Here is a 13191-nt window from a genome sequence, read left to right as displayed (position 1 = left end):
CTAAGTCACCATGGCTGAATTTGAATTGGTGATCTTCTTCCTCCTAGCTCCGTCCTCCCCAGACCCCTGCCACTGCCTCAGTCCCGGGGCACCTGGGATAGGCTACACAAAGCCCTCCCATGCCCTTAGCAAGCTTTGAGTTCAGTCATCTGTGGTCATTTAGAACCTGAGTTGAGTTCCCAGCACACATCAGACAGCTCACAGCTGCCCAGACCCCAGCTTCAGGGGCTCCAACGCCTGTGGGCACCTGCTCACACCTTAGCAAGAGGCACACACTTGAAATCGTAGTAGTGGGGTCTCAGGAATAGGCAGATCCCTCAGGGATCTGGGATCAATGCCAGGCAGTCGAGTCTAACTGTTCCTAGTAAGAGAATCTGTCTCAAGAAAAGAGGGGGAGCGCATCAGATGGGCGAATGCCTAAGTGGGTGGAAAAGCTTGCCACTGAGCCAACCCACACAGAAGAAGAGAACCATGCCTCTCTCTCTCCCTCCTCTCTCTCTCTCTCTCTCTCTCTCTCTCTCTCTCTCTCTCTCTCTCTCTCCCCCTCCCTCCCTCCCTCCCTCCCTCCCCCCCCTCTCTCTCACACACACACACACACACACATGTTGTTCTCTGATGTCCACACCCACATCATGGCAAAACAGCACCCATAAGTAAACAAGTGTATTTTTAAGGTAGACAGTTCTGAACACATGTGGTTGACCTATGGTTTCCACACAAATACACATATGTATGAACCTGCACACACACAAACATGCCAAGCTACCTGCACAGGTGTGCACATGCACACACACCTGAGAAGTACCCTCTTTAGCCCAGGGTCTAGAGCAGACCTTCAGACAGGATCCTGGCCAGCCTCAGCCTCTGTGCACAGAATCACAACCCTGATCCCTCCTCCTGGCCCCCAAGGTTGCTTTGCATCATACTTTTCAAAGACCAGCCCAGAGGAGGTATCGGGAGAAAGCAAGATGGCTGCCTAGCCTAGCTGCCATCTCCCAGGAGTTTTAGAATGGAGAGGCACTTGGGAGGGTCTGAGTGAAAAGTAGGCTGGCCAATAGGAAGCTGTACCTGCTCTGTGGCCCAGCCTGGCTCTCTCCCCTCTTTAGCTTTCAACATCTCCCCTCTTCAGCTTTCAACAGTGGCCACATGGAGGTTTGAAGGGTTTGGCACAGGACTGATTTTTAAGGAGATCCTCCAAGGAATGTAGGTAGCTGCTGTAACCCAGACACTCCCTTGGCCTCACAGCTTTGAGGCGCGCGCGCGCGCGCGCACACACACACACACACACACACACACACACACACACACACACACACACGGCTACGGTAGCATTTTGAATACTTGTCTATAAACTATGGCCTCTGCCTTTTCTCATCCTCACCTCCTGTTTCCCTGAGCTCCGCCCTTTCCTTGAGGAGACAGCTCTCGCCTCCATGTGCCGGGGCACTTCCAGCTGAAACCCAGCCAAGCACAGGCTCTGCTCACCAGCACTTCTGTGCGTAAGCACAAGCTGCTTTGAACTACCTGTGTGCGGTGAGTAGAGAGCTTGCCCCAGGAAAGCCACCCAGGGAAATACTATCAGGGAAAAAAGATTCTTGTAGTCCCCAGCCTCAAGGGCATCTCAGATCTGCACGTCCTGCTGGTGTGCAAAGTCATCTTACAATTTGGACACAATGAAACTTTACTATGAAGTCAAATGACAGCCCCCATTTTTTTTAATGCATTGGGTCAGGTGTCCAAACTATTTCTAAGTGAACTGTGATTTAAAAAATGCTTACCAAAGAGGGGATAAGGAGGCATGTGGGGGAATATAGCTTGGAAGAGAATGTCCTTGTGAACTCAGTGATGTTTTAGTAAATATGCACCAATTAAAAGAAGGAAGAAAATATGCTTAGCCACCCCACCTGGCTTTGCGTGTTCTTTGTCACTATCATTGATGATATCAGAGGAGATCATGGTTACACATGTTCTGTTACTTTGGAACGCCCCAGACTGTGAGCATTGATATTTGTTTCCCTTGAACTCCCAAATCGTTAATATGTAACCAAAATCATTGGCATGCATTCCTGGTGATTCAGACTTGAGCTTTTCTAGATTTTGAAATATCCATTACATGTTTCATAACTAAACATTACCTTCCTTGGCCTTAAATAGTAGTTTTGTAGCAAAGGCTAAGAACTGTTGGCTTTTCTTTCCCATTGGCACAGGTCTCCTGACCCTTCATCTACTAGGCAGTTTGTTCCTCAGGCTGCAGACCTGCGTGCTCACACCCCTATCAATGCTGTAAGAACAAATAAATAACATGCAATGGGCTCCTGCAGCCTTGTTCCCTTGTGAGGATGCTGCCTTTTTGAAATACAACAGCACTTAAGAGGGAAGGCCAGTTGGAAGGACACCAATAAAAACACTAGCTCTGCTTAAAACAATTTGATTTCAAACTGAAATGAATTATCTCGCAACACAAATAGATAATGGCAAGCAGGATGCGGGGGGGGGGGGGGGGGGGGCTGTCAAGTTCTGCCAGCCAGAACTCCAGAGTCAACTGAAGTCGCTTAGCAGAGGATAACAGAACCCCACCCCACCCCAACATCCATTTGCAGATGACCTATCTGAAAGAGGGACCTCTGAAACTCCAGTGTCCACGCCTTGTGACTTCTCAAGTGACAGCTCCAATTCAGCTTTCCTGCACATGAGAACGGACTCTCAACCTGAGCCATCAAAGAACAGCCTTGTTCTAAGGGCTAATAGCACGTAAGCCTGCCTGTGCTGAGGCTCTCGAAGTCTGGAGCAATATGCAATGACTTCAGCTTCCTGTTTCTGGACACAGTGTGTGGCAGCTTGACTTGCCTTCTCCGAGCTGTGTCCAGTGTGCAGGGTGGCGGCTTTAGTGGCTCTTGGCTGGAGGTCGGTGGCTGAACCACTTTGGTTTTGCACATTCTTGAACCGAGGATTATTTTATTCTGAAGAATATCTAAAGGGTCATGTTATGCCTTCATTGGAACTACTTGGAACAAAAAAAAATCCAAATTTTCTAATGTTAGAAAATATTACAGTCATGATTATAGTCCCAGCACAGTGTTAATACAGTTCACAGTAACATTTTCTTTTGGCACAACTTATTCTTGATGGAGTCCAGAAAATCGTTCTGATATAGGCTCCAAGAGACTACTCAAAAAGATTGTAGTAATGTCCAGTTTGTTCTCATGATGGCGAATAGTGGTTAATAATGTCTGAAAAGTTTGAAATCTGCAGCCTATTGGTATAAAGAATAATTCATCTGGTAAACAAGCATTCCCCTTCCACCGAAATTAAATGAAAATATTCATGTTAGGCCTTAATCTCATTAGTATAGATCCAGAATGTTAGCCTTCCTTGGGATTTTGTCCTTTACCGTGCCTCCCCTGGGTAGCTCTCCCTCCCAGGAACATGTGCTCTCCCTCCCAGGAACATGTGTGGAACCTGCTCCGGGGCCTTTGGAACCTGCAGTGTTGGCTAACTCTCCACACACTCTCAGCATTTTTAACAGGGTGCTTCTCCAGTGATGGCCCCATGCATAGTACTCAGTGTGCTTCAGCTTCTGTGAGGCGGGGGCTACCGTCCACCTCACTGCCCAGCTGTGAGGACTGTGATGTGTGAGAGGGACTGAAGGACTCGGGTGCCTTTCACAACATACTCATAATGCTAGCACTCAGGGAACAAGCATCACAAGTTCTAGGCCAGCCTGGGCTACATAGTGACTTCCTGGCCAACCCAGGCTACTTAGTGAGACCCTGTCTCTAATTAGATAGATAGATAGATAAATAGATAGATAGATAGATAGATAGATAGATGATAGATAGATAGATAATTGATTGATAGATAAATAGATAGATGATAGATAAATAGATAGATAGATCTTACAGAAAACATGCATGATGAGACCCTATCTCATATATATATATGTATATATAAAATGTATGATGTATATTATTTCTATCTGCAGCTAGATTTTTTTGAAGCTCAATACTTTCTGTCCAGTTAAAAATGAAGTTTCTCGCCTGTGCAGAAGCTTCTGGAATCTCACTGGGACTTCCATAAGTGAAATATTTTACTCAAAGCATTGGCATTGTCTGAAACAACAGCTTTCATGATGTCTCCATCAACAGGGACATCCACAAAACGCTTTTAAAAGCTTCCACCAGAGTAAGGAAGCAAAGACTCTCCTCTCTCCCCACTAATAGTTACCCAGGTAGACATTTTCCTTGAATAAACAAGTTCCCGTGTTTACTGAATCCTGCGCTGATGGTCCCCGGCAGTGTTTGCAGTGTGAGTTTTATTCCGGCAGCTCCATGAATCCTGTGGTGCAGGGCAGGCAGCCCCCTGGAACCTCCGAGTATTTGCTCTCTCGCTGTTCTAAAGGTAATTAAGGAGCTTTGCATGTTTCTCAATTAGTGATTTCTCATTCAACAGGGGATCTTTGATGCTAATTTGTTTTAATCAGGGCAGAGGCTGCTCAAAAACTCTAAACAATTCACTGAAGAGGAACTAGGAATTTTTAATCAAGTGGAAGAGATTTAAATGCTATGAGGGACGCATCCATCATGCGCTTTCAATTCCCCTTCATTTAACTGTGTTCTTTGGGCTTTGTGAGCCAATATGAGATTATTGAATGGGGTGTGTGTATCTTGCAGCTCACTTTTTTCTTGGGTATTTGCATGTGTTCTTAATGGACCTTAATTTTTTTCTGTGTAAAAACCTGTTTACATTCAAACTTAATGTTTCTCTTAATAGAGAATATATTTTATAATAAATTTTGAAACAAAAATATTTATACATGTATCTAATGCCCTTTTATTGCACACAGAAAATGGTGTGTTTTCATATGTTTACATATATATAGCAAAAAGATGGTGGAAGATACATTAGACATAAAGTTTAAAACATTCTTTTCATCCCACGGGCTCAGGACTCCAGTGTGCAAAGTCAAGCTGTACTGCACACACAGACATATCCAAGATCTAGGGGTTACATTAAAGCACAGTTAGATCCTGGCTTTTATTTCAAAGGCGACATCACCAGGTGACTTTGCTTTCAGACAGTGACTATTCAACATACTGAGGTTACAGTCACTGCCTTTCTTAGCTAATAACCAAATTTGGTCTCACTGTCTTGTTTTCAAATCAAAATGGCTTTACATAATTCAGTCACGTGTTTCTTCTTCCTGGACATAGAAAAATCACAGCAAATATTCCTGATGTCTACCCATCTAAAAAACATACGTTTTCATTTTGAAGCAAATGGGAAAATAGGCTGTTAATTTTTCTTAAAACAGTTGTTCATAGACTATAGGACCCATCAGAATAGACTGCAGCAGGGGCTGTTAAATAAACAGAGTCCCCAGGTTCCACAAGGTCAGGTCGTGGCCTCCAAGACGACCTAGAAGCCAGGCTTGGGTAACAAGGATGGTATTAATGTTTTTGGACACAGGGTTTCATAGACCCCAGGCTAGCCTTGAACTCCTGATCCTCCTGTCTCCACCTCCTGAGTGCTGAGCTCCCAGGCATAAGACACCACACCTCACAACTTCCTGTATTTTAATTGGTAAATATCCCCTTGAAGTTCTTCGGGAGTTACAAATGTTTGAAAATAAACTTTTTACAAGGACACAGTGCCCTGGTCCACCTGTGCCAACGAGGCACACCAGAAGCCAACTAACTGTTCCTTCGTGGGCTGGTGAGAGTAGCGTGGGAAAGTCAGCTGTAATGTTTAAGACTGACCTTGGAGAACTCTACGTAGGGACCCAGCCACTCCTGGTCAAGTGGCGTAATGGCCTTGGGGCACATCAACTGGCCATGGCTGCCTTGGCTGCACAGTGACTACACTGCTGTGGTAAGTTCCCTTAAGACTTGCCTTTGTCCTGGCAGTTGCTGTTGCTTTGACCCCAGGTCATGAGACAGTCAGGGTCTGAAAAGTGATCAGTTGCATGTGCTTTGCTTTGAATGACATTTGCATTTACCCTGTACTTGGAACAGGTTCTCAGGCATGCATCCTCTCCAGAGGTGGCCTCTGGGGAGAGAGGGACGGTTTGACAATTAACAGATGTACAGCTTCTTGCAGAGGATTGGGGTTCGGTTCCCAGCACCCACTCTGGGCAGCTCACAACTGCCTGCAACTCTGGCTGCAGGGGGTCTGGTGGATGTCCTCCTTAGCTTCTGAGACCACAAATGGACATGCACATACTTATACATGAACACATAAAATCAAAATAAATCCTTCTTAAAAGGTGATCTTACTGTGAATTACACCTTCCAAAAGTCCCAGGAAGTAAGTACCTACTATATACCAGGCCCCACAACATATGGTATGCTTTCAGTCATAGGAACAAAACAGTGGATTCCCAGCTACAAAAAAGGTGTGGACTACTGACAAGGCTTACATGGCAACCAAGAGCCAGACATGAGGTGCTTGCAAAACAGACCCTTCACCCAGTAGAAGGGAAAATGTCAGCAACTTTGTCCTCTGTCCTCTGATTAGACTTCCTAATGACAGGAACAGTTTAAAGCAAAGCCATGCTTTCCCTTAGCTAATAAACACTTGGCTTTGTGACTTTGTTTGTTTGAGACAGGATTTCTCTGTGTAGCCCTGACTGTCCTCACTTTGTAGACCAGGCTGGCCTCGAACTCACAGGGATATGCCTGCTTCTCCTCCCTGGGTGCTGGGGTTACAGGGGTGTGCCACTGTGCCAGCGGTTTTGTTACTTTTCTACTGCTGTGAAGAGACATAGTGACCAAGGCCCTGGAGCAGAAGGTTAGAGCTTACCTTTGATCCACAAGTTGGAGGGAGAGAGGGTGTTGGGAGGGAGGGAGGGAGAAAGAGAGAGACAGAGGCAGAGACAGAGACAGAGACAGACAGACAGACAGACAGACAGACAGACAGAGACAGAGAGAGATAGACAGAGGACGGAGGGAGGGAGAGAGAGACAGAAAGAAAGAGACAGAGAGACAAAGAGAGAGACAGAGAGAGAGAGACAGAGAGAGAGAGACAGAGAGAGAGAGACAGAGACAGAGACAGAGACAGAGACAGAGAGAAGAGGGGGTTGGAACCCTTTAGCTCACCTGTTGACACACCTCCTTCAACACCTCCTAGTCCTTCCCAAGCAGTTCCGCCAATTGGGGACCAAGCATTCAAACAGAGGAGCCTGTGGGGGCCATTTTCAGTCAGGCACCACCGTAGTCTTATCTTTTGCACTAGTCCTGGCTTTCTATAACAAGGGAACAAGTTGTAATTCCTGCAGCTCCAGGCAGCCTCAGATGTCCAGATGCCGCTGGGCCATCACGCCAGCGAGTTAGCCTACTCATCACGGCGGTTGTCGGTAACTGGCTGCAGATCCAATCACGTTCTATCACTGCATCACAAAAGTGAAGTGATGGAGTAGAAAGTGACTCTGCTAGCTACAAGTGCCGCATGGGCAGGATGTGGTCACACTGTGTGCACCCCACTTGGCTAGCACCTACACGTCTCTAGACCATCACTGCACCATGGGCTCAATCCAGTGCAGAAGTCCGGGACGAGGCTGTTGCAGAGACCTGCTCTCTGGTTTTGCTACTCAGCACAGACAGTTCAGTGGGCACTTTCTTGCTTATCCCATCTCCAAGGTTTGGAGGAACAAAGCCCAGCTTATCATAGATGACCCAGAAGATAATTGCACTGTGTCAAATCATACAACTGGGAGCGCTACCAGTTGCCTCCTGGAATCCTGGCAAGGCAACACAAACACCATCTGACTGCCTGTTGTTTCGGCAGATTCCACAATGCCAACAACTTACACACAGCAGTTCTCATCTAAAGGATGTTCCTGAGGCTAATCATCTTGCTCTATGTGTGTGTGTGTGTGTGTGTGTGTATCTGTGTGTGTATCTGTGTGTCTCTGTGTCTCTGTGTATCTGTGTGTGTCTGTGTGTATTTGTGTGTGTATGTGTGTATGTGTGTATCTATGTGTGGTATGTCTGCATATATGTGTGTATCTGTGTGTGTGTGTGTGTATGTGTGTATGTATCTGTATATCTCTGTGTGTGTCTGTGTGTCTGTGTGTGTGTCTGTGTCTGTATCTCTCTCTCTTTGTGTGTGTGTGTGTGTGTGTGTGTGTGTGTGTGCAGCTGTGTGCCTAAGCAAGTCTGCATACATGTGCATGCCAAAGGTCAGCATTAGGGGTCTTCCTCAGTCGCCTTCCACCGTATTTTTTGGAAATAGTCTTTCATTGGCCTGGAGTTCACCAAGTAGGCTAGGCTCTCTGGCCACTGAGCACCATAAGTCTGCAGCTCTGAAAGCCCCAGCTCTAGGATTACAGGCGCTTTTACCATGTCTGGCTTGTCATCTCAGTGTAGCTTTCAGGACGCAGTGGTTCTATCTGCTTTGTTCTTTACCTGCTGACAATGGTACTGTGCTTGTCGAACTTGGCCTCACACATTCGCACGTAAAATCCGCTCTCGTCAACTGAGTAAAACCTGTCAGCTTTACAGGATGTAGACCCTCCTAAAGACACTGAGGCTATCACAAGGTTGCAGACTGTAGTTTGGACCACCTCAATGGCATTGAGGCAGGCTGCACAACACACCCACAGAGTGCAAAGCAGATGTTCCCTGTTTCCATAATTCTTTCTAACAGAGAAATTTCACTTCATAGACAGGGCAAATGCACTTTGTTCACTGTACCCCAAATCCCAGGTTCTAACTTTCTTTTTCAGAGAAGCTTAATTTTAACCCTGTGTGGTCTCAGCCTCTGAAAGAACCTTATGAAACAATTCTTTACTCAGAATGGAAGATTAGATGTAGTGAGTTCACGGATTATTTGGCCATCAAAGCACCCTGAATCAGAACAGCTAGTTATATGGGGGTGGGGGTGGGGACAGGAGCACTAACGCCTTTTTAACAGTGGCTTCTAAAAATAATATGGACTATGTTTGCAGTGCCCAGCTTTCAGAAGTGATGCCATGGTTTCTTGCAGTTACGTTGACGTGCGGTGGAACCAGTTTTCCATTTGGGACTCAGATAAAGGGTAAGTCACTACCACTACCAAGTCATCTTTTATAAACGTGCAAACACACGTAACTGGCCGGCATGTGTTTGCATGCAGAGCGCAGATTCATCAACCTAGATACATCTCCGAGATTACTTTAATGGTGCTGCACTGGGCCTTGCTAACACTCCAGCAGGTATTACTCCTTCAGTGCTGAGCACGAGGCCTGAGGGCCTGCTCTTTGATAGTGGCGACACTGTATGATGCCGGCCCCTCCAAGAGCCAGTGTGCTGACTCAGGGAACCAGGAGGAGAGGCCGTGAGGCTGGAAAGGGAGTTGTCAGACAAATTAGTAGCCCTCCAGATTAAAAGACAGAGAGCCAATCAGTGCATCGGGCATCCTTTAACTATGTCCAAAGGGAAGCGACTTCTTCAAGATTTATTTAAGTGAAAAGTCAGCATAGTCCCTAAAATCTAGAATATGAAATGAGCCAAGATCTTACCTTCAGTTATTTGACATATTTTGGAATCTCTATCATTTGCACAGAGGTAGACACACACTCTCTCTCTCTCTCCTTCCCCCATTAGCCTGGAGAAAACTTTCCTTGCCCCTGAGACCGCATGAGGCATTGCAAGCTTTTGCTTTTCAAATAATGCTCAGAAATGGCAGATGTCTGGGTATTTTTAAGATATTGCATAATTAAATCTGATGTGAGAGAGGGAATTCAAACAAACAATTCCAGAAGAAAAATAGGTGTGTTCTGTTTGCCTGGGGTTTTCTTTAGCACAGCTAAAGTTACACAGAGGAGCCATCAATCACGTGGTTGATGGTGCCAGTGCAGGGAGCTGAGGAGCCCCTCTGCTTCGCAAAGCCCCCTCAGACCTGTGCTGTGACCCGCCTGCGGTCAGCCCCCTCAGACCTGTGCTGTGACCCGCCTGCAGTCAGCCCCCTCAGACCTGTGCTGTGACCCGCCTGCAGTCAGCCCCCTCAGACCTGTGCTGTGACCCTCCTACGGTCAGCTTGGAGCATGTATGGCTCTAAGGGAGGGCCTAGACCTGAGAGACACAGCCCAGACTCCAAGGAGAGCGGCTGAACCTAAATCCCTGTGGCAGGATTGAACCCACTCTTCTTCAGGAGACTTGGGTCTGGGGCTTATAAAGATGATAAAGAACGTTTTCACGCTGTCACAAAGTCGGGGACAAGAAGTACAGGCCCATCACTGCTATAAGCACACATCTAAGTCCTGTGGTGCCACCTAAAGTTGCCAGGGTCTCAGGTCTCCAGACAAAGATTGTACCAGAGCCACCTCAGGGGCCCCAAGTAACAGAAACAAAAACAGTTTATTAAGAAGAGAAAGACACTCCTGAGAGTGGGTGTGGACAAGCGTGCTGAGGAAAGGCACATGTTACGTGGGCCTCAGGACCCCCCGCGGCCGGCGTTTGCCGAGGGCCTGCCTTCACGCTCATCCGTGAGGCACGGGCTTCTGTGGAGCCCAGGCAGGGGAGACCCCTGTTCTTTTCCTGTGTGTTCATTTTGCTGCCTGTCCTGCACTCGCCTGCCCCTGCCACACGAGGTCACACAGCATGGCGGGGTTAGCTGAGAGTCTCCTCAGTGTCAAGGTAGGTGGGTGCTCTGTCCTTCTGGCATTGCACCAAACTCTAGCTGTCTGTCCCTTATCTCTGTTGTGTCTGTTTTTTCACTTTGGGTGTATTTAGCTATCAACATTGGACAGCCTAAGCAACAGAGGAATAACCATAAGGAATTTAGAGTTCACTTAACAACACCAAAGAATGCACAGACTGATGAAATGTCCCAGTGAGTAAAGACGGCTCCACCAAGCCTGGCTGCCTGAATTCAGTCCCCAGGACCTACAGAATGGAAAGGAAGGACCAACCCTGCAAGTTGTCCTGTCACCTCCACACTCACATACCATAGCAACTCATGTGTGCAGGCGCTCGCACAGGCGCGCGCGCGCGCGCGCGCGCACACACACACACACACACACACACACACACACACACACACACAGGGTTGTGACGGTGCTTCCGAGGAGGTGTCCCCTGCTTCTCATCCTCAGTGGGTCAGCTGTGAGTGTCACGTTTGTTCTGGGTCACAAGATGGCTGCAATGGCTCCAGGTTTTGCCTCCTCACATGACTTTATACATACAAGAGGGAAAAGGCCATCAGGGGTTCTCAGCCGTCCTAACGCCGAGACCCTGTGATATTGTTCCTCAGGTTGTGGTGACCCCCAACCGTAACGTCTGCTATGCAGATGGCCTTTGGCGACCCCTGTGAAACAAAGGCTTTGTGACCCACAGGCCGAGAACGGTTGCTCTAGATGCTCCCATAAGACAAAGAATGCTTCCCACCACCAGAAGCTCGTGGGGACTCAAGGAAGCCCTAAGTAACTGCGTGTTGTTAACATGTGCACAGCCATGTGCACAGTGTGTCAGACCCATGAGCTGGCAAAGCCTTCCCTATGTAGGTCACACTCAGAGGGATGACAAAGCTGTCCTGTGTGTACAAATGTGGTGATTCCAGCTTCTTCCGGGAGGCTTACAGCCTGAGCCTGCTGCCTGCAGAGACCCCTCCACAGTGCCTTCCACACACTACACCACTGAGGTTGCTGTGTAAGCCACCCTGTCTGTCAGAGTGGGCATGGCATACATGACCCCAGCTTTTCTGTGTGTCTGTCTGTCTGTCTGTCTTTTCTTCATTCCTCTGCCATGCCCAGTCAGGCCAAGTCCTCTCCTCAAGGGACCTGGACCCTTCCCTATCATCTTCAGAAGGAACTAAACCTGCCAAGCAGCTTGCCGTCGGCCTCTCGGCTCTCACTACGCTGTGGCCTCCAGACTACGTACCTGTTGTGAAAAACCGCTCACCGGAGTGGGTAGTCATTTGCTACAATGGCCACTGGAGTCTAATATACTTACATAACAGGTCCTGACCTTCCAAGCCACAAGTTCAAATCCAATGTTAGCACTTACTGATTTCAATGTGATTCCCGGATGGAATTTTCTCAAAGCCTTCAAATAGTTAAAATTGTCATTGTGTTAGGATAAAAATAGACTCTAGGAAGCTTGGAGCAGAAAGTCTCCCTCCCTCTCCCCCCACCTCTCTCTCCCCCCCTCCCTCTGTCTCTCCCCTCCCTCTCAGATTTGTTAATTTATTTTATGTATATGAGTGCCCTATCTACATGGACAGCTGCAGGCCAGAAGAGGGCATCAGATCACATTATAGAGGGTTGTGAGCCACCATGTGGTTGCCGGGAATTGAACTCAGGACCTGTGGAAGAGCAGCCAGTGCCCTTAACCACTGAGCCATCTCTCCAGTCCCCAGAGAGACTCTTCAATCTTGCCAGTGCTGGGCAGTGTCAGCATCTTGCCCCCATAGATGTCAATGAGAGGATGCCATCTTTACTCCCACCATCAGCTTGCCTTCATTTCCAGTGTTCTTGGTATAAACAGATTTAAAAAGAAAAAGAAAAGTAACTCTATGCCTTCCAGGTTCCATTCTGTGTAGCTGGAGAAATTGTGCTTTTCTCCTTCACAGCTGCTGGGCAGGACCATACAGACTGACTGGGCTCAGAAGCAGCACTCTAGGGAGACTGGCCGCTCTACTGGGAGGAATAAAGGTCTTCATTAGCAGCCCTGGAGGGACAGCGGGTGGCTCCAGAGAACACTAAGAGGGGCTGGGAAGGACTCATGCCAAGTAGTCACAGAGGCCCGAATGGGTAGAGGCCTAGGCTCCAGCCGGCCTGAGGCAGAGCAGAGTTCCGTAGTCGGGAAGGCCTGCCCCGGGCAGGCGAGCACGGGAGCCTCCCCAGTGATGGCGTGTTTATGCTGATGGAGGCTTTTCAAGAAGCTCTTTGGACACAGCTCCTCTCAGGCCACTTGGATGGAGATGGATGAGGGTCTGAACCGAGGGAGACTAATGTGAAGAATAATTGTTTTCTCTGCTGGGAAGGAGGGGAAGGAGCTGTCACAATCCTGCAAGCACAGCTGCTTCTCAGAAATGCACTCCCAGACCTCCAGTCTGCCTCTGCGCCACATCCCTCTGAGCAGGGCCACCGCAGGCAGCCTGCCCTCACTGCTCATCTTGAGGTAACACACTGAACACATGCACCCCCACTTCCCTGGAGAGCGAATGAGGGCCTTCCAGTGTCACATGCCGTGAGCGCTGAGAGACTACGGGTCG

Source organism: Acomys minous, assembly GCF_964271855.1.
Source record: "Acomys minous genome assembly, chromosome: 2".
Taxonomy (NCBI): domain Eukaryota; kingdom Metazoa; phylum Chordata; class Mammalia; order Rodentia; family Muridae; genus Acomys; species Acomys minous.
Note: the sequence above shows the minus strand (reverse complement) of the source record.